This window comes from Sciurus vulgaris (assembly GCF_902686455.1).
Source record: "Sciurus vulgaris genome assembly, chromosome: 3".
Lineage (NCBI taxonomy): Eukaryota > Metazoa > Chordata > Mammalia > Rodentia > Sciuridae > Sciurus > Sciurus vulgaris.
In genome coordinates, this window is record NC_136463.1 from 75,190,301 (window position 1) to 75,211,178 (window position 20,878).

Sequence of the window (20,878 nt, forward strand, 5' to 3'; positions counted from 1 at the left end):
GTGCCCTATTTATAGGAATGTAAAATGGCACAGTCATTATGGAAAATTGTACAGAGGTTCTTCAAAAAATTGAAAATAATTTTACCATATTATTCAGCAACTCCACTTCTGGGTATATAGAAAAGAATTGAAAGTAGGATCTCAAAGAGATAGTTGCACATTCAAGTTCAGCACAGCCTTAGGCACAATAGCCAAGAAGTAGAAGCAACCTAAATTTCTATTGACAAATGGATTGGATAAAGCATGGTATGTGCATATTATAGTATATTATACTGCTTTAAGAAGAAATCTTAGCACATGCTGTGACATGGATGAATCTCAATGATATCCTAATCAAAATAAAACACTCACAGAAGTATAAACAATGTATGATTCCACTCAAATAAACTCTTTGTATTAGTCAAAAATCAAAGGCTGTGAGGAGAGGAAAGAGGGAATCAGTGTTTCACAGGTTATAGAGATTCAATGCTGCAAGCGTGAAAAAGTTTTTGAGACCTATTAAAGAACAATATGGGTATACTTAATAGTAGTAACTGTACCCTTAAAGATGAGTAAATTAATGACCTATACTTTCCACTATTAAACAAACTTTTGGATTGATACTAAAGTGTTGGCCTGGTTGTTAAATTTGAAATCACATTACCCTTGATAGAATTCCTGTTCATTGAAAAAGGTACCATGAAAAATTAAAAGATAAGTCACAAAGTTGAAGAGATATTAGCATCCAAAATATATTTAAACATTTCTAATAATGAGCAAGAACCAACCTAGTAAAAACTGGTTAAAACATATAAACAAATAATGCATAGATGAAATACAAATGGCTCACAAATGAAAAAAATGCTTGATCTCTTAAGTTTTTCAGAAAGTTCTCATTAAAACAAACCAGCACCAGAATTAGGTACAGCTTTGTATTTAACACATTCACTGAACTATAAAAGCTATGAAGTGCTGAACATTTTAGATATCAGGGGACAATAGAAGGCTCCATCTCTTTGTTAACAAGAGTGTAAATGAATCCCCACCTCTTAGCATTATGCCATAAAGCTCAACAAATTCTAAGGTTCAGGAACACCAGTCTTAAATAGATTCATTCATGATCTAAAATATGCAAACTAAGGGATGTGCAAGAACACATCTGGGACAGCTTTTAAATAATGATATATCAAACAAACACAAAACCTGAAAATGTCTGTCAATAGTGAAAATAAGAATTGTGGCTTATTCAAACAATGGAATACTGCAAAACAATATGAGTGGATCACAATCACAAACATATTAGTCAAACTCAAAGAAATGATTTCAAGGAAAAGTAGAAAGTCATAGAAGACAATTAATATTGATCCCACTTACAAATAATTTAAAAATTCAATGTCATGCCCATGTGCAAATATGAATTTTTACTCTATTTTGTGTAATTTAATGCATCAATTAAAATTCAAAATATAAAATATTATTCATGAATACATCTACAAATGATAAAATAATAAAAAGAAAAGGAATTATTATCATGAAAATTAGATTTGCAATTATATCTGAGATTGAGGGAAGGCACCTCAATGTAGACTAATACCTAAGGTATGAATGCTTCCAGATATTAAAATATTATATTTCTCAGTTGGCAGACGCTAAGTAGGTGCTCAGATTTCTTTTTCTCTAAAATTTACATTCATGCTCTTTTACACGTATAATATACGTTTGTAACAGGATGGGCCCCACTTCAATGAGGAAACATTATGTGCAATTTACACAAATTATTGACATTTGCTTTGCTCCATCAGAAATAAACCTTATTAAGAAAATTAATTTGATCCTGATACTTTGCAGCTAACATCATTACCTGTAGAGCTTCAGGTAAAGTTTTAAGTTTTCAAGGCTGTTTCTTGATCAATAACTCCCCAAACCCCACAGCACTGAGACTGCCTATTTGTCATTTACTTTAAAACCTGGTCCCATTGTAATGATTGCTGATTAAGGGAGGCTGCCTCACCCATAAGTTCATTATCACTCAGTTCGCATGGGGGACGTTTGGTCCAGCAATGAACTGAAAGCCAGCCAAAGCAAATTTATGACATCGCATACTGTATCGATTTTGATGGGAACAAAAGCAGAGAAGGTCAATAGGATGGGATCCAAAGTCATTACTGGGCAGAAGAGAAGACTAAATCAAAATGAGCGATTAATTTTTTCTAGCCCTTTTATGCTATGTTCCTGCAGTCTCATAAATGACCCCATATCTTGGTGTCAGGAATTTATCATATAATGGCAATGGGACTGTGATGGAAAATTCAGAACTGGGGACAAAGAACAAAGGAATAAATTCTTTAAAAATTTTCTCTATGAAAAAAGTTCAAAGAGTTTTCTGTTTTAGCAAATAGCCTGTTTGGAAGATGTTGTGTTTTCTTGCTCAAATCTAGAATTATTATTATTATTTTTTGCCTTAAATTCCTTAAATCCTGTACCTTGCTCTCAGTTTTCTCATCATTGAAGAAAGAGAGAAAAGAGACTGTGGTGGGGAGAGAGAACTGAAGATCCTTAGTATAAATAAGTAGCATGGCAACCTTGAATTCTCATGTCTCATACTCAGTCCCTCCCCCCAGAGGAAAACAGATGAATATTAGAAGAAATGTTTCCTAAATACACAGATGACAACTGACAACTGTCAGCAACAGAAAAATGATGCTAGAATTAATTCTAATATGGTGAGCATTCCTATCTGTAATACTTGGGACCAGAAGGGTTTTAGATCTCAGATTTTTTTGAAATTTTAGAGTGTCTGCATATACAGAAAGAGATACCTTGGAGATGGGACCTGAGTCTAAACACAGAATTCACTTATGTTTCATGTACACCTTATACTTATACACTGAGGAGAACTTCATGTTGTATTTTTAGTGTGCTGGTGTTTTGACTGAAACCCACCACATGGAATTAGTTGTGGAATTTTTCACCTATGTCATGCTGATGCTCAATAAATTTCAGATTTTGGACCATTTTTGATTTTCTGGTTAAGGATGCTCAAACTGTAATGAAGCAGGCCAGAGACCCCCATTCAAAAGACCCTTGCCGTTATTAAGCTTCTCCAGAGACCCTTCACACAGGTGTTCATGTTAACAAAATATCAGTCAAGATCTCTGCAAAAAGGCTCAGTGTGGTTAGGCACCCTATTTCCTGTTGCTCTGCTCTGTCTTGTGAGAGGTAAGTTTGGCCACGGACCTCTGACTGTTCTAAGAAATAAAACAAAAAGCACTTCTGAGAACTCAAAGAAAAAAACTTATTTTTATGTACTCCTCCAAGTCCCACACTCCCCCCCAACACACACTGGATATCAAGTTCAAAAAAGTTCCAAAATCTTTGTTCAGAGGAAAAATTCTTAGGTGAGAGCTACCTCTGAACCTGCAGTCAATAAACCTGCTTCCTGAAAATAGCTCAGGTGTTCAACCTCCTCTGTCTTACTTCAGCAATATTATATTAATAGTTATATTCAAATACTAATTAAATAGCATTCATGGACATTTAATGTTGACCAATATTCTGCCTCTTTTTACATCTGTTTTATTTAATCCTTACAATAACCCTGAGGTGCAGGTATTATTATTCTCATTATAAAAGTTGGAAAATTGGGTCTCAAGAAGGTAAGATGTGCTCCTGCAGCTAATATATAGCAGGTTTTTAATTCATATACTGGACCTACAAATTTGCCCCTCAAAATTCTGTTATAATGACTTGTTAAAAGGTAGATGCCCACATAGATATGGCTAAAGGATATTTTTTCAGGCTGATCTTGAGATAATAAAACTCTCCTCAGTTCCTTGAAGGAGACTCCTGAACTTCTGTCTGAGTCATGTGGTTTCCAGATTGCTGTGGCTCACTGTGGGGGACTCCTAGAATATCTGGTTATAAATACACAAAGCTGGTAGGGGCCCTGTGACTGAGTTTTGTTGTTCAACTTTCTCTTTTCCTAGACTCAGACACTGGACACTCATCATCAGATTCAGAAATCCCACTTGAAGAGATCCAGCTGTATCTAAGACCAGGGACTTCTCACCAGGTAAAGAGCATCCAAGACTTTTGCTTTCTAGTGGTAGAATTGCCCCTGGCCTCTGCTATGCTTTGCACCTGTAAGTTTTTCTCTTATGGGCAGACTCCATCTATAAGCTGTCTTCTTTATAACTGGTCTCTTTCCCTTTTCCTCCATGTTCAGTGATAGTGACTTTCTTAAAACTGCTTCCCAGAGTTACTGTCCCCTGGGCCTTCGTGCTGGTCCTATTCAGTAACAGGGTTTCATTGAAGTCTCTCCTCTGCACAGTGGTGGAGGGGCAGGTTGGAATTTTTCACTTCATTCTATTCTCAGCTTTCCACGAGTGACATTGAAGGGAGATGCTAGCAAGACGCAGCTCTGAATGGGAAATCTGGGTCATTATTGGTTTTTAAGTTTCCATCTCTGCTCCTACAGCCCTGAGGTATCACTTTCTTTTCACTGATTCTCCCACATTGCTCATATATGGGCTGTATCCCTTAGGTTTTCCCTCCAAATTTGCTCCTCTGGGAAACCTGTCTGCTCATCTCAACTCCCAGCATCTCTGCTACTTAGAATATTTAAATCCAGGATCTTCTGTTGCCCTCATGTCACACTTTATATGAACCAGACTCTATGCAAAGCAGTTTACACGATGGCTCTACGCCCTGAAATATCCTGTGAGGATCCTCATCTACAAAGAAAACCAAGGCTCTGAGAGGACTCGCACTCACTAATGGTGGGTTGAACAGGAATGATCACTTCCATTTTAGGAAAGTAGGATCTTTCCCCTCCCAACTGTTTGTAAACAGAGCAGTATTTCACAATAATGATGCCATATTCCAAGAGCAGGGATCCCTGGGAACCTCAGAGCTTCAGGTTAGAAGCTCCAAAGGCAAGGCTGGTTCCCCCAGGGTCTCAGAATCCAGATATGTGTTTTTCCCTAACAACCACTGCCAGATTATTAAAGCCTCCCTCATTCATCTTAAAACTGGTCCAGTGACCTTAAAACCGGTCCCTCTACCAATGTTAACATTGTGTTATGTGCTTTTCCACAGTAATAGATTGGAGTCAGAAAACCTGAATTAATATCTAAATACGCACATGCAAACACATGTACTGAGAATTTTCCCCATTAGAGAATGCATATGGTTGATGTATACATAAAGTTGTTTCATATATATTGCAAATATATGTGTATATGTATATATATATATCCTTATTTAGCAACTTGATATTATATATGTGTATGAAACATTAGTATAGGTAGTATAATATATAAAACATATAATAACATTATGATAATACAAACCTATATGTATAGTATATAACCTTGTATAACTCATTGAGGTTCTAAAATCTCTCAAAGTTTCAGTTTTATCAACTGCAAATTGAGATTAGGAATATCATGATATTTTACTTCATTAAAAACCTTCAACTTCATATACTACAGGGATATTAAAGAGTCATTTAAATAAATACTTCTTTCCTTCCACAAGCCAATGGTTTTATCTGTAATAACTGTAATTCTTTATAACTGTGGAGGGAAAATCTGGTTTGTCAGATGCATTGAGAGTCAGTGAATACAAACCACATATACTTGCATCATTGGTTAATTGTACCTAATTTTGATCCTATAATCTGACTTGAGAAACAACTCATGACATTAGCTGTAATATGACTTTACTATAGAATTCACCTCCTAATATTGTAATGAGAAATAATGATCAAGATGATATAAGGTAGTGAAATTTTTCTAAGAGGATCAAATTCTTAAAAGGCCAGACTGAAATACTGGTTATGAAAAGCTAATTACAGGTAGGTTACATGTACATTTTAAAAAAATGCCTAATCACATAAGCCCAAGGTAATTTAATGCTTAAAAATACATAAGCTTATACACATGTACATACACATGGAGGCATGCACATGCAAAATAGTTACTGTCTATGTACGCTCAGGGAAACAAAACATTGAGAGACACTACAGTGGTGCAAAAAACTTGCCTCCTATTTTGCTCTTTTCTTCTCTGCTGAGAAGAATAAACTTTGGGTGTGAAGGGTAGAGTGGACATTACTGAGAATGAAGTAAATAAACTCACGATGGATAAAAAGGTTGTAACAGTAAACATATTTGCTTTTCATGAGTTCAAACCTTCTGACCCGTATAAACCACACCTCAAGATCTCTAGAGAATGCCTGTTAGATAAGTGGCATTGATCTTTCACATTCATGTAAGGACAAAAAGATACTGAAAGACTTGTGATGGGCAGTTTCTATAAATAATTAAAGAGAGGAATAGGGCTCATTCCACAAACCACTCTCTAGTAAGCTTCCGTTGTGAGCTGCCAAAAACATTAAAATCCCCTTAGACTGAAATTTCAGGTTGAAAATGTCAATCTTTTGCCATGGTAAGATTGCTTGCTTCTTTTCTGTCTTCTCTGTCCTCTCTCCTCTCCTTTCTTCTTCTTTTTATTTCCCTTCCTTTCTCCTTTTCTTCCTCCTCTTTCCTTCTTTCCTTTCACTCCCTTTTCAAAAGTTTATTTTATACAGTAATTACAGTCCATTAGATTCTTTTGTCATATTCTTCATTTGCTATTATGAAGATAATAAACACAAAATTTTTTCAGAGATAGTTCAGAGTTTTCCATATATCCAGCAATTAGTTTCTCCTGTTATGAACATCTAACATTAGTATAACATTTATTATAACTAATGTACCTCTATTGTTATGCTTCTTAACTGAAGTCCACCCAATATTCCTATTTCCTTAGTTTTTCCTTAATGTCCCTTTCCTGATCCAAGATCCCATGAAGGTACCACATCACATTTAGTAGTCAAAGCCCCTTGTGCTTCCTAGATTGCAAGTCTCTCTGACTTTATTTTTAGTGACCTTGACAGTTTTGAAGAGTTGCAGTATGATCAGGTATTTTGTAAGATGTCCATTTGGAATTTCTCTGATTAGACTGGGATTTTGTGTTTTGGAGAAGTAGACCAGAAAGGTAAATAGTCATTTTCTTTTTAAATTTTTTACAGACTGCATTTTGATTCATTGTACACAAATGGGGTACATCATTTTGTTTCTATGGTTGTACACAATGTAGATTCATACCATTCGTGTAATCATACATATACATGGGGTAGTGATGTCTGTCTCATTCCACCATTTTTCATTCCCCCACTCCCTCTCATTTCCTTCTACATAAAGTTCCTCCATTCTTCTCTCACTCCCTCCCCCCCGACACCCATTATATATCATTCTCTACTTATCAGGGAAAATGTTCGACCTTTGGTTTTTTGGGATTGACTTATTTCACTTAGCATGATATTCTCCAATTCCATCCATTTATTTGTGAATGCCATAATATTATTCTTCTTTATGGCTGAATAATATTCCATTGTGTATATATACCAGTTTCTTTATCCATTCATCTGTTGAAGGGTATCTAGGTTGGTTCCACAATCTAGCTATTGTGAATTGAGCTGCTATAGACATTGATGTGGCTGCATCACTGTAGTATGCCAATTTTAAGTCCTTTGGGTATAAACCAAGGAGTGGTATAACTGGGTCAAAAGGTGGGTCCATTCCTGGCATCCTATCAATAATTTATATTGTCTCTATGACTTATCCATGTTGATTTTCACCTGAATCACCTGGCTGATATATTGTTGTTATACTCCTCCACAACAAAGTTTTCTTTTCTCCATTATCCATACTATTCTCCTTGGAAGGAAATCACTGTTGTGCAGTCCACACATAAGGAGTGGGAATTACTCTCCTACTCATAGGAAGTGAAGGATATACATATGTAAATTATCTGGAAGTTTTCTGCATAGGAGATTTGTCTTTTCTACCCCATTTATTATGTATCTCACTTTTTTTTCCATATCAACTTGGACCTATTACACTTTGCATAATAATCCAACAATATTTATTTTGTTTCTCAAATTGTTTCAGCATAGATAAAGTGAACTCTTAACTCCTGCATCCCTATGACATTTGCTTATATCAGTGTGTGTATGCATGCGTGTGGGTGTGCCTGCACTTCCATGTGACTATTTTCTTTTTGAAGCATTTTCTTACTTTCTGGCATTTCAAGGTGTTTCTCATTTATTTTCCCTGCTAATATGGTTTGAACGCTATTGTCCCCTCCAAAATTCACATGGTGGAAACCTAATCTGTAATATCACAGTAAAGAGAGGCGGGGCCCAGTGAAAAGTGTGTAGGGCCTTAAAGGCTCCAACCTCATGATAAATGAATGCAAATATAAACAAGGCCCTGGCAGTGAGTATCCTGCTGCCGCCCACAGCAACAATCTTGCGGGTATTTATCAGAGGTGGACTGGAAATAAACTACTTATATTCCTGAGCTGCTTCCTTGCTTGCTTGCTTATTCTCTAGCTTATAGAGGAAAAGAGGCTTGCTTGATTTTAGAGGAAGAGAGGCTTTGAGAGGGAGTTTTAGAGAAAGAGGCTTACTACACTTTCAGAGATCTATTTCTTCTTAGAGTTCTGCTGCTTCTTCTTAGAGGTGCGTCCTGCATCCTGCAAACTAAAGGTGCATGTTAGAGGTGCGTACTAAAGGTGCTGTCTATCAGAGGTGCTTCTTAGAGGTGCTTCCCTCGTACTGCGATCTGTGATCTGCGACCTAGAGGTGTGTTCTTAGTCCTCCGCTCTGTGATCTGCCATCTGCCTTCTGCCTACTTCTTTTTGCCTTCTGCCTACTGCCCGCTTATATTCCCTCCAGGAGGCGGAGGGTAGGGCCACGCCAGTGAAGCGAAGATCAGGCGAGGAGCCAGCTGCCCAATCACTGCAAAGGTCAAAACGAGCAGGCAGGAGCAGGAGCACTCGGGAACACACGTGCCTGCGTTGTGTGCGTGGACTCACTTGAACAAGGCCAATGATAAAGTACCTGAATGTGTCTACGTTAACCGGCTTTCTCACCACTGATGTGATCAAAACAACTTCTGGCTGGCTGCCAGGTGCCATCTTGGCATAGTCCGCATGGCATAGCCCCCAACAGTATCCCCTATGTTTTTTTTCTCTTCTGCTCTTCTGCCATGTGAGGACCAAGTTCCCCTCTTGCCCTTCCATCTTTCTCCATGGGATTAGCAAAAGGACCTATAGTAGATGCCAGGGCCTTGTTCTTGGATTTCCAGCTTCCAGAATTATAGGAGAATAAATGTATATTCTTTACAAGTTACCCAGTTTAGACATTACATTATTGTAGCAAAAAAACAACTAAGACACTACCTCAACCCTAGTATCAACCATTTTCTTCAGCATCTGTGTCCCCTTCCTACAGCATTATGTTAGAGTCAAGATCTTGGTGCTATCATAATACTGCCTGCTAACATTTTCTAAGTCCTCCTTTCAGTCAATGAAGCAAAGAAAGCTGTGCATGTCCACTCATTTGTTTTTGGGTTATGTATTTTTGATATTTGTACATAGATATTTAGAACTCATACATAAATACACAATGGGTTACACATATACCTATGGATATGTGGATCTGTAAATAGTCCTATATACAACTCGCTGTGTGTGTATGCTAAGTTAAACCTAAACTGTACTGGTGACTAAGACACGAGTAGAGTCCATATCCATGTGGGTCATTCTAGCTTCTTTACTTGCTTATTTTAATCTTCTACTCCAACAGCGAGAAATCTGCCATTCATCATTCAGTTATCGTGTATAATGGTATCATAATTATGACCTGTACCTCCATGGTAAACAACTTTATCAAGTACAGTACAATGTTTTAGTTCCAACTTCGTGTTTTAGACCCTTGGAATATACTCACTGAAGAAATCACTTATATCGGCACCTTTTTCTCTCATTCCCTTTTTAAAGGTTATTTTAAACAGTAGTGATATTCTATTAGATTCTTTTGTCATATTCTACATTTCATCCTGGAATCCTCTGACCTCTTACATTATTTTTAAAAAGTTTTACATACATTAAACTTCCCTCTTTTTTACTATAACATTCTATTGGTTTTGACAAATACAATGTATCATTTATCCACTATTACGGAACTACACGGAAAAGGATCACTGCTGTAAAATTCCCCTGTGCTACACCTGTTCAACTCTCCCTCCCTCCCTGATGGACTTTGACAACTGTTGATCATTTTCTCTATCTGTGACCCATCATTTTACCTTTTCCAGAATATCACTGGAATCAAAGGAATTCTACATGAAATAACTTTTTAAGATTATCTTCTCTTGCTTAGCATGATACACTTAAAATTGTTTCATGTATTTTTTGTGAGCTGATAACTCATTTATTCATTCTGTGGCAAGGAAGTGCCACAGATTATTCTTGCATGCACTTATTGAACATCTTAGTTACTTCCAGGTTTGGCGATTATGAATAAAGGTACATAAATATTCATGGTAAGGTCTTGAATGCACAAAACTTACAAATTAGGTAGAGAAATAGATCTAAGAACCTGAGTACAGAACCATGTAGTAAAAGGGTGTTTGGCTTTGTAGAAAACTAATAAGCTGGATTCCAAAGTGGTTTCACTATTTTGCATTCCTCTGAGCAAGAAATAAATGTTCTTGTTATTTTGAATCTTCAATGGTTTTTAACATTGTCAGCTTTTGGATTTTAGTCATTCTGGTAACTAGTATAGTAGTATTTCAGTGTTGTTGATTTTCAATTTTCTAACAAATGATATCAAGCATATTGCCAAAAGCTTATTTTCATGTGCCTAGGTTCTTGTGGTGTTTTATGAAATATTTTCTCATTTTAAAATTGAACATTTGCTTTTTTACTGTTGAGCCTTAAGAGTTATTTGTGTGTTTTGTGAATATTTTTCTCCTAGTCTGTAATTTGTCATTTCTTTCTCTTAACAGAAGTTTTTAATTTTAATTAACCTATCCTTCTTGTCTTTCATAGACTGTTACATCAAAAACTCATTACCAAACTTAACATTATATAAATTGTCTCCTATGTATCTTTTAAATACAATTTGCATTTAGCTCTTTTATTAATTTTAATTAATTTTGGGGAAAGTTGTAAATTTTAAGGTATGTCTACATTCACTTTTACTTTTTTATTTTTTCCTCTTTGTGTCTTTTACAGTTGGATGGCCAATTGTTTTCACACCACTTTTTGACAAAGCTAGCCATTGAATTGTTTTTGTTCATTTGCAAAAGATCACTGACTATATTTCTGTGTCCCTACTTCTGAACCCTCAGTTCTCTTCTATTTATTGATATGTCTATTCTTCCACCAACACCATGCCTGGATAGCAGTAATTTCAAAGTAAATCCTGAATTCAAATAATATAATAATATAACTTTTTCTCTTTAGTAAGGTGTTGTCTCCTCTAGGTTGACTTTCACTACACTTTTAGGATCATTTTGTCATTGTCTACTAATTGCTTGCTAGATTTCTGGTTGAGGTTGCATTGAGTCTATAGCTCTATTTGGCAAGGGTTAATGTTTCAATGATATTGAGATCCTGATCAATGATCATAACATATCTTTCCATTTCTTTGTATCTTCTTTGATTTCTGTATGAGAGTTTTGTGACTCTTCTGTGTCTATAGTGTTCTGTGACTATAAAGATGAGCCCATGATTTTTGTTTTTTATTCCACTGATATGTGTATAATATTACCCAATGTTTGGATAGCACAATCTTGCACTTTTGGGATAAATTCCACAGGATTTTTCTAACTTTCTGGATTGTTTTTAGTGGCTAACATCATGTTCAGCATTTCATGACTAAATTTATGAGATATTCATTTATAATTTTTTCAAAATATTTTTGCTTCATTTTGGTATCAGGGTAAAAGGAGTCTTATAGAATGAGCTAAATAGTGTTTTCTAATTCTAATTTATTTTTCTAATTTTGAATGTTTTTTAAAATTGTATTAACTAAAAAATATTCAGTGGAGTTCACCACTTATAATATTAGGACCTGGGTTTTCTTTCTGAATTATTATTATTATTATTAATTCATTCTCTTTACTTGATGTATGTTAGTTGGATATTTTTCTGTTTCCTTCTGAATCAATTTTGATAGTTCCTGTGTTTCCAGGAATAAGCTATTTTATTTCATTATTGCATGAAAATTTTCAAGTATTCTTTCAAAAAAACTTTGTTAGGTCAGAATTAATATAAATATTCCCTCCTTTGTTTTTCAATTTTATTTATTTGAGTCTTTTTCTTCTTCCCCCACCAAATTCAGTTTAGCTAATGGTTTTCCAATTTTCTTGGCATTTTATAAAAAACACATTTGCTTGTGTTAATTATCTCTACCATTTTCCTATTCTGTCCCATTGATTTTTGCCTTAATCTTTATTATTTCTTACTTCTGTTTACTTGGGTTTCAGTTTGCTCTTCTTTTTTCAAGGCCTTGCTGTAGATGGCTAAATTATTGACCGGATTTTTTTGTAGTATTTATAGCCATAAATTTCCCCTAAACCTTGTGTCAGTTGCATCCAATCAGTGTTAGGTTGCTTTTTCATTTTTAAGTCATCTTATAGTACTTTCCAATTTTCATTTGGATTTTGTCTTTGACCCATTTGATAATAAGGAGTGACTATTTAATTCCACATATTTGTTAGTGTCTCAGATTTCCATCTATTATTGATTTCTAATTTTTTTCTGTTGCTTTCAGAGAAAAAACTTTGTATTGCTACTATTTTAAGTTTATTAAGGTTTGTTCTACATTGTGTCCTAGGCAATGTGGTTGTTGGATAGAGTGTTTACAAATGTGGTAGGTCTAATTGGTTTATATTGCTGTTAAAATCTTCTATTCACATGTTGATTTTCTGACTAGTTATACTGTCTTTTACAGAAACTGGGCTATTGAAATCTCCAACTCTGTTGAATTGTCTTACATTGTGTTCATTTTTGTTGCATACATTTTGGTTCTCTATTGTTTGGTCTCTATATGCTTATAATTGCTATATCTACCTACAGGTTTGATCCTTTTATCCTGATAAAGTGTCCCTGTATTTTTAGTAGCATTTCTTTTTTACTTTAAGATCTATTTTATCTCACATTAGTATAGCCATTCCAACTTTCTCATGGTTATTGTTTGACTTATAGTTGTTCTAAAACTCCCTGTGTATGCCCAAATCCCTTGCATGCTGGAGTTCCTTATGTAGAATGGTGTGGTATTGGCATATTACCTTGCAAATACTTTGCATACTTTAAGTCCTCTATAGGTCACCTTTAATATCTAATAAAATGTAAATGCTATATACATAGATGTTATAATACATTGGTTTTATTTTTATTATTATATCATTCGTTTTATTGTTTTTTTCTTAATATATTCTATCCACAGTTGAAACTGTGATTGTGGAACCCATGGATACAGAGGCCTACTGTATATTTTTCCATACTTTTAAAACATTTTTTAACCTAAAGTATGTTTTTGTACACAGAATATAGCTGCATCTTGGCTTTTATCTAGTCTAACAATCAACATTTTTCAATTAGATTGATTAATTCATTTTCTTTTAATTTACTATCGATATAGTTGGATTCACTTTTGCTATTTTGTCTTTTTTTAGGCATGTCTTGTGTCTTTTCATCTTTTTGGTTACATTGTGCATGTGTTCATGCATGCAGTCTACTTTATCCATTAGAGTCTTTGGTATATCCATTATAGTTGTTTTAAATTCTCAGTCTGTTAATTCTAACATTTCTGCCATATATACATCTAGTTTAAGACTTGTTCTGTCTCTATGTTTTTTCAATGTATATTTTGTTTTATTTTTTATAGCTAGACGTGTCTAAAATGAACTAGACATGTGTCTAAAATGAACTGCTGTAAGTAAACCTTTAGTTATGTGTTGGTAGGCTATGGTATAAGGGGAAGGATTCTCCAGTTCAGTGATTCCAGTCTTGTAGTAGCCTGTACCTCTGGATCATGGGCTTCACATGTGCTTCTGTTTCCACTCCTTATCCCCCTAATTGGGATAGGATGGCTGGAAAGTACTGCAACTGGACGTTTCCCTCCTCCTGCATAGAAGTCTTGAATAGTCTGAAGTTCACACTTCCCTTTCCTAGGCCAGTTAGGCCCTATTAAACCACAACTGTTTAGGCTCTGGTTAAATCATTTCACCTGAGGGCAGCCTTTGTTAAGAAAAAGAGAATTTTCTGGTGCCTTTCAGTATGGCTTCTTTGCCCTTTCCCTTGCAGCTAGCCTGAGGGAAGTTTTCCCTGATATTTACTGTGAGTACCTAATAGATAAAAACGTGGGCAGGCTTCCCTATGATCCCTCTAGAGATTTTAACTCTCAGAGTTGTCCTCATTGAGTCTCCAGCAATCCCTCCATTATAGTTCAGTTTTCCTTACCCTATCACTGGTTTCCTCAGACATTGGGAACTTGTAGATTTCTGCTCTGTATTCACCTGTTGACTTCTACAATTTGGAGGTAGTGGTTTGCCCTGTGACCTCCCTTCTCTGGTGAATCTAAAAACAGTTGATTTTTCAAAGTGTTCAGTTTTTTCATTTGTCAGTGTAGAGTAGTGATTTCCATGTTTTTTGTATATTGAACTGAAAACCAGAATTTCCTATATTATTTTCTCAGTATACATTTTAATTAATCTAAATCTACCTTCAGAGCACCTTTCCAGTTTACATGAAGTACAGGTAGTTTATAACAAAATACCCCTCATTCCTCTTTCCTATTCCTTGCCATTATTACTTTTTTCTCCCCAATATGAGGTGAATATTCCTCCATAGCTGAAACAATTAGATTATTGAAGTTGTGACTTAATCAATGGATCAATATATTTGTGGGATAGTAAAGAACTACTATACTTGGTGATAAATGTAGGCAGATAGAAAGTGGCTGGAGTAAGTAGGTCACTGAGGGTGTGCCCTTGGGAAGTATATATCTTGTCCCTGGCTCTGTATGCTCTCTGATTCCTGGCTGCCATGAGCTTAGCAACTTTCTCTACCATGCCCTTGCTCCATGATGTTCTGCCTCACCTCAATGGCATTGGCTGGATCAAACATTGAATCTCTAAAACTGAGATGCTCAATAAGCATTTCCTTCCTCTAAGTTTTTCTTTTCAGGCATTTTGGTCACAGCAATACACACTTTAAATAAAGTTATCTTTTAATCAACTAAGGAAAATAAAATATTTTCATTTATTACTTCCCAAATTCTCTTAATTTACTAAGTACATTTGGATTTATTACCTATATTATTTTCTGTCTTTCTTAAGAACTTTTGAAAATATTTCTTGCAAGAGCAAGTCAGCTAGTTATGAATTCTCTAATTTTTTATTGTATTAGGAAGTCCTTGTTTGTTCATCACTGAGGTATTTTATTGACAGTAGTATTCTATGGTGGGAGTTTTATTCCTGTCAAAACTTTAAATATCTCACTCCATTCTATTCTTGCTTACCTAAGTTCTGATGAGCAATTCACATTAACACTTAAACTTGTGTCTTTGTATATCTAAGGTGTTTCAACCCAGCCCCAGCCCCCAAGAGTTTCTCACATTTAGTCATATGTATTTTGAAAATTACATTTCTAGTTTAGTGTTTTTGGTATTTCCATTTATGATACTTGCTCACTCAGCTGCTGGATTATGGTTTAGTGTGTCCATCATTAATTTTGGAACTTTCTCAGTCATTATTACCTAAATATTTTTTTCTGTTCCATTTGCCCCTCCTTTGCTTTTTGATATTCCAATTGCATTTATATTACTGAAGTTGGTTCATGGTTTTGGGTTGGTTTATGTGTTTTAAATTCTAATTTTACATTTGCATTTCAGTTTGGGAAGTTTCTACTGTTCTATCTTCAAGCTCACTGACTTATTTTTTTAAAAAATCCTTAGCTGGGTCTAGTCTATTAATGAGGCCATCAAAGGCATACTCCACTTCCTTTAAAATACTTTAAATTTCTAGCATTTCCTGTAATTTCTTTCTTAAAATTTCTACCTTTCCACTTGGGTGTTGTAGATTTTTCCAATAGAGCCCTTAACATATTAGCCAGTTATTTAAAATGTCTTTTCTGATGATTCCATTATTTGTTGTATATCTGAGTGGTTCTACTTTATGCTTCATCTTTCCTATTTTCTTTCCTGAAAATTTGTCATACCTTTCAAAAATTTTTGTCATTATTGTTAAAGGCCAAGAATATTTTATCAGATAAAAGAAGCTGGGGAAATCAAGCCTTTAATCCAGGATTTATTTTAACCATTTTAGGAGTTGTTCTGTGTTTGATGTATGAAGTAGTATAAGTGCCAGAGGTCTACAATTTCTCTACCATCTTTTTTTTTTTTTTTTTTTTTTTTTGACTCCTCTTTTGACTGTGGGCTACCTTAAGTACTCACCCTCAGAGACAGCCTGCCTTCTATAGCTCTTTCATTTGTGATTCACTGCTTAGGGGGGAGCAATGTGTGGGGAGTTGCAGACATGGTATAAAGCCTAAAATTCATGTTATGTGCTATCCGACACCTGAAACCAGACAGGCCTTGAACGCATTAATCATTCTGCTTCCGTGGATAAGGTTCTAGATGACCCCCGAACAAGGCATTTCACTTACTTTCCCCTTTGTGAGCTTCAGTTCCCTGCCAGTCAAAGGAATTATTCAAACAAGCCAATAATAGCTTCCCTCAGGACACTGGGGCCACCCCATTCCCCATTCTCTTGATTCTACCAAACCTACCTCCCACAACCACTGCTTATTCACTCTGTTCCTGGTGCAAACCCCCACATGACTCTGCGTGGTAGCAATGTGTACTTTCCCCAGACTGTGGGTATATGTGACTAATAAATTGCTGTTGGTCTTATCTGTCCCACGTTGGATGCTGTGTTCTCAACCAACCTCACACCTCTAGGATGGGAATCTTTCTTACCAAAACAGAATTGCCTACAATCTCACAACTCATTCTCCATTCTTTAGTGTACTGATATTTATGAGTTATGAACTCCACCAGTGTTTTTTCCCCCTGTGGTATTTGTTTAGATAAGACAGGAATTTGAAGGGACTGGGAAGGAAAGAATGCCCTTCCTCTGGTTGGAATAAAACTCTGGTAAAAAACGTTTTCTCTTCTGGAGAAAACTTTGAAGGCTTTGTAATGTAGATCTCTCTAAGCTTATTTCACAATGACCATTTTCTTCCGCATGAGAACAGCATGAGGGGAACTTGGGCTTCTCTTCACTGTGAGAAACTGAATTTCTAGAGTTTAAAATCCACAAAAGTTTGGGGCTTCTCTAGGACCCCCAGTAGTTTTCTCTCTTACATTGGTTCACACTTACTATATTGTGATATAATATGAAATACCTATCTGATTTTCATCTTTAGTTCTGATACAGTTACTGAAACCTTTGGAATTTCCTGATTAGGTAAGAGGAATGTCTTTTGTTATTGATAATAAGCCCCTTCCAACAATACCTTCACTGATACTAGGCAACACTTGGTGGATAGGTCTGGTTGACAAAGGAACCACCTGTGTAATTAGGGAATTCAAACATTTACCCCCATCCCTGAACTACAGAGAAGAAATTCGTATTCCTGAATATTGAATTCACTTTGACCAATGGCAATGGTTTAATCAATCATGCCTCCATAAACCCTCAAATGTGTGAATTCAGAGGGCTTCTGGGCTGGTGAATGCATACATCAAGATGTTGAGAGGTGGCACACCTAGAGAGGTCATGGAAGTCCCTGTTCCTTCCTATACATCTTGGGCTATGTATCTCTTCCATTTGGCTTGTCCTGAGTTGTATCCTTTATAATCAACCAGAAAAAGGAAGTAAAGTGCCTCCCTGAGATCTGTGAACTACTCTAGTAAATTTTCAAAATGAAAGAAGGGTTGTGGGAATACCTGATTTACAGGTTGGTCAGAAGCACAGGTAACAACCTGGCCTTGCACCTGGCCTCTGAAGTGGGGGCAGTATTGTGGACTTGAGGCCTTAACCTAACTCTGCTAACTCTGATACTTAATGTCATAATCAAATTGAATTGTAGGAGACTCTATTGGTGCCCAGAGAGTTGGAAAATTGCATAATGTGAAAGAAATGTTCACACATGTCCTGTCTTAAGTGTTGTGTGTGTAAAGAAAAACAGCTGCTTTCCCTTTTAGCACTCTATCCCCAGTAATTTGTCAAAGTCACCATTTAAGTGTTCCTATCAGTTTAGGGCGCCAGCAGCTTATGCTCCAGGTGAGTGCACATCACCTGGAATTCTCTGAATTCACCCATGACTCTAGATTTCAATTCTGCAGTTTGTATTCAAATCTCAGTTCTCTAACTGAAAAGAGTCATGGGTTTTTAGTTTGTTCTGCTTTTTCTGTTTGTTTGTTTGTTGGAAGGACATTGATGTTGAAAATGAAACTGGAAGTGCTTCACTTTTTTTTTAACTTTCTGACACATACTATTTAATTACTCAAGTATAAATGTGCATGTCATTGGTGTCATTTAAGTAAGAACAGATCTGTTAACTGTCAAGATCATTTTTTTCCTTTCTCTTTGAGCAAGCTGTGCCTTTATTTCAGTTACAATCTTCTTCATACATAATTCAGCCTCTGCTGATACAGAAATGGTAACTAATTCAAAGGATTCATTGGGCTTCTTAGGCCTTCTTTGAGAAAGTCATTTATTTGGTGAGTAGCATCAGGAGCATGGCCTGTTTGTCTTAGATAAACAGAAATCCTAACTTGCAAGCTCCCTTGTTTGCTCTCTTACCAACTTGTCCTGCTGGTCTTTCTAGGAAAATGTACACAAGAGGTATTTCTGTTTTGTTTTGTCTTAATGTTCTTAACAGCTAGACCATTACAGATGATGATGTGAGATGTTCTCAATCTCTTCATTCTCAAATTTGCATTTTAAATGTATCAAATAAAGAGAGAAGTACACAGAACATAAATATCCCTGTCAGTGAATCAGAAGAAACTTAAACCTTTTATTTTAATTATCATCCAAGTTAAGAAATGAGATCAAATTTCCACCCCAAAGTCCCCCTCATATTTCAAAATCATTTCTGAAATGTCTGTAATTGATGCTGTTCATTAACAGTTTGGTCATTTTTTCAAGACTCAATTCAAGATAATTTCCCCCCTTAAATTCTGCACCAAAAAGTAAATCCAAGGAAGGCAGAGGTTCTTAGAATGGGAAAGGACTGGTGTCAAAGACTCATACTGTGTTCCTCTGAGAGTGCCAAAGACTGATGATTTCTAAAACCAGAAAACTGTTTTAGAAGATTCAGTGCAGTATGATAAACTCTCTTAAGAGTTCTTAATCACAGCAATCCCATCACACTCTGACATCACCGTCCCTTCTTCAAACATGCATGTTCAAGTGATCTATAGCACTGAAAGGAAACAGTGAAATTTCTATTCATATGCAACTTTAAAACTTTCTACTTTTGTAGGTTTTATAATGCATTTTTTATGTTGTATATTATCAGTAGTATGTATGGAATTTATGAATCACAAAATCAGTATATATAGGGCACATGCATAGTCATAAGTATATGATAAAAATATCAGAAGAACACTGATTTCCATTGCTTGATGCCCTCAATTGCATTTGAGCATCAGATATATTATGATCTCTGTTTGTATAGAAAACACAGCAGTATTTTGACATCTCTTCTGTTATTCCCAGAGAAGGAAACATACAGGACTCATAATAGACATGGTATGCTGAGAACTGAATGATTCAGTCTGCCAAGTTTAACTGTATTCCTTCCTCTTGTATCAGTTCATGCTGAAGTCTTTGAAGTTTCCAATGAGGGCTTTGATATTTACTATCTGCTCCCTGGCCTAGATTTCTTTCTCTGTTTAGAATCCCCCTCTGTTCTGGCTTCAATTTGGTCTGTCCCCCACCTGTTCACCTGCTAGAAACTTGGTACCAAGTATGGTGAGGTAGAACCATTAAGAGATGAAGCCTAGTGGAAAGTAATTAGGTCATGGGGCCAAAATCCACTTAAATGGATTAGGGCCAGTCTCCTGGAATGGGTTGGCTATCATAGGAATAGATCAGTTCTCCTGAGAGCAGTTGTTAAAAAAGACAGACCACCTCCTGCATGTGGTTCATTCTGCACATAGCTGTTTCCCTTTCTGCTTCTTCACCATGGTGTGATGCAGCCAAGGGGGACCCTCACCAGGACCACAGCACCATGCTGTTTGGACTTTTCAGTCACCAGAATCTTGAACCAAATGCACCTCTTTACTTACAAAGTCACTAACCTACCAAGTAAGAGCAGCACAAAACAGATTAAGACACCCTCCATACTCCCGTATTCTGGCAAACAGCAACTCATAGTTTTTATTGTTTTTAAATTGATGTATCACATGCACAGACAAGTTGCACAACACATAAATGTTTCATTCAGCGAATTAACAGAGAAATACACCTTTTTTACTCAACACCCACTTAACAAAATTACTTCGTCACTCACATCTCCTTGTGCTTCTGAAACACCTCCCTTCTGTTCACCATCTTCCTCAATTTTGAGGTGCATAACCTTTAAAAGCCAGAGCCTAGTGGGCAGTAATTAGGTCTGATGTTTCAGAATTCTAATACCATGTTAGTTTGCTTGTTTTTTGACCTATAGAAAGTTGTTTTGTAGAATGCATTCTTTTGTATTTGATTTCTTTGCTTCAATTTTGTCTATAATATTTATTCACACTGTTAAGTGTATCAAAAGATAATTTTTCATGATCTGTGATTTCCAATGGATGGATGAATATACAACAATTTATTTGCTCATTCTACTCTTGATGGACATTATAATTATACCCCTGTTCTGAACTTTCTCTACACTTTAAGAAGTGTTTCTTTTTAAAACATGGAATGGTTGAGTCATAGGATATAAAAGCACTCAATTTTTATAGGTAATGTCACAACACTGGTTTCAAAGTAGACACT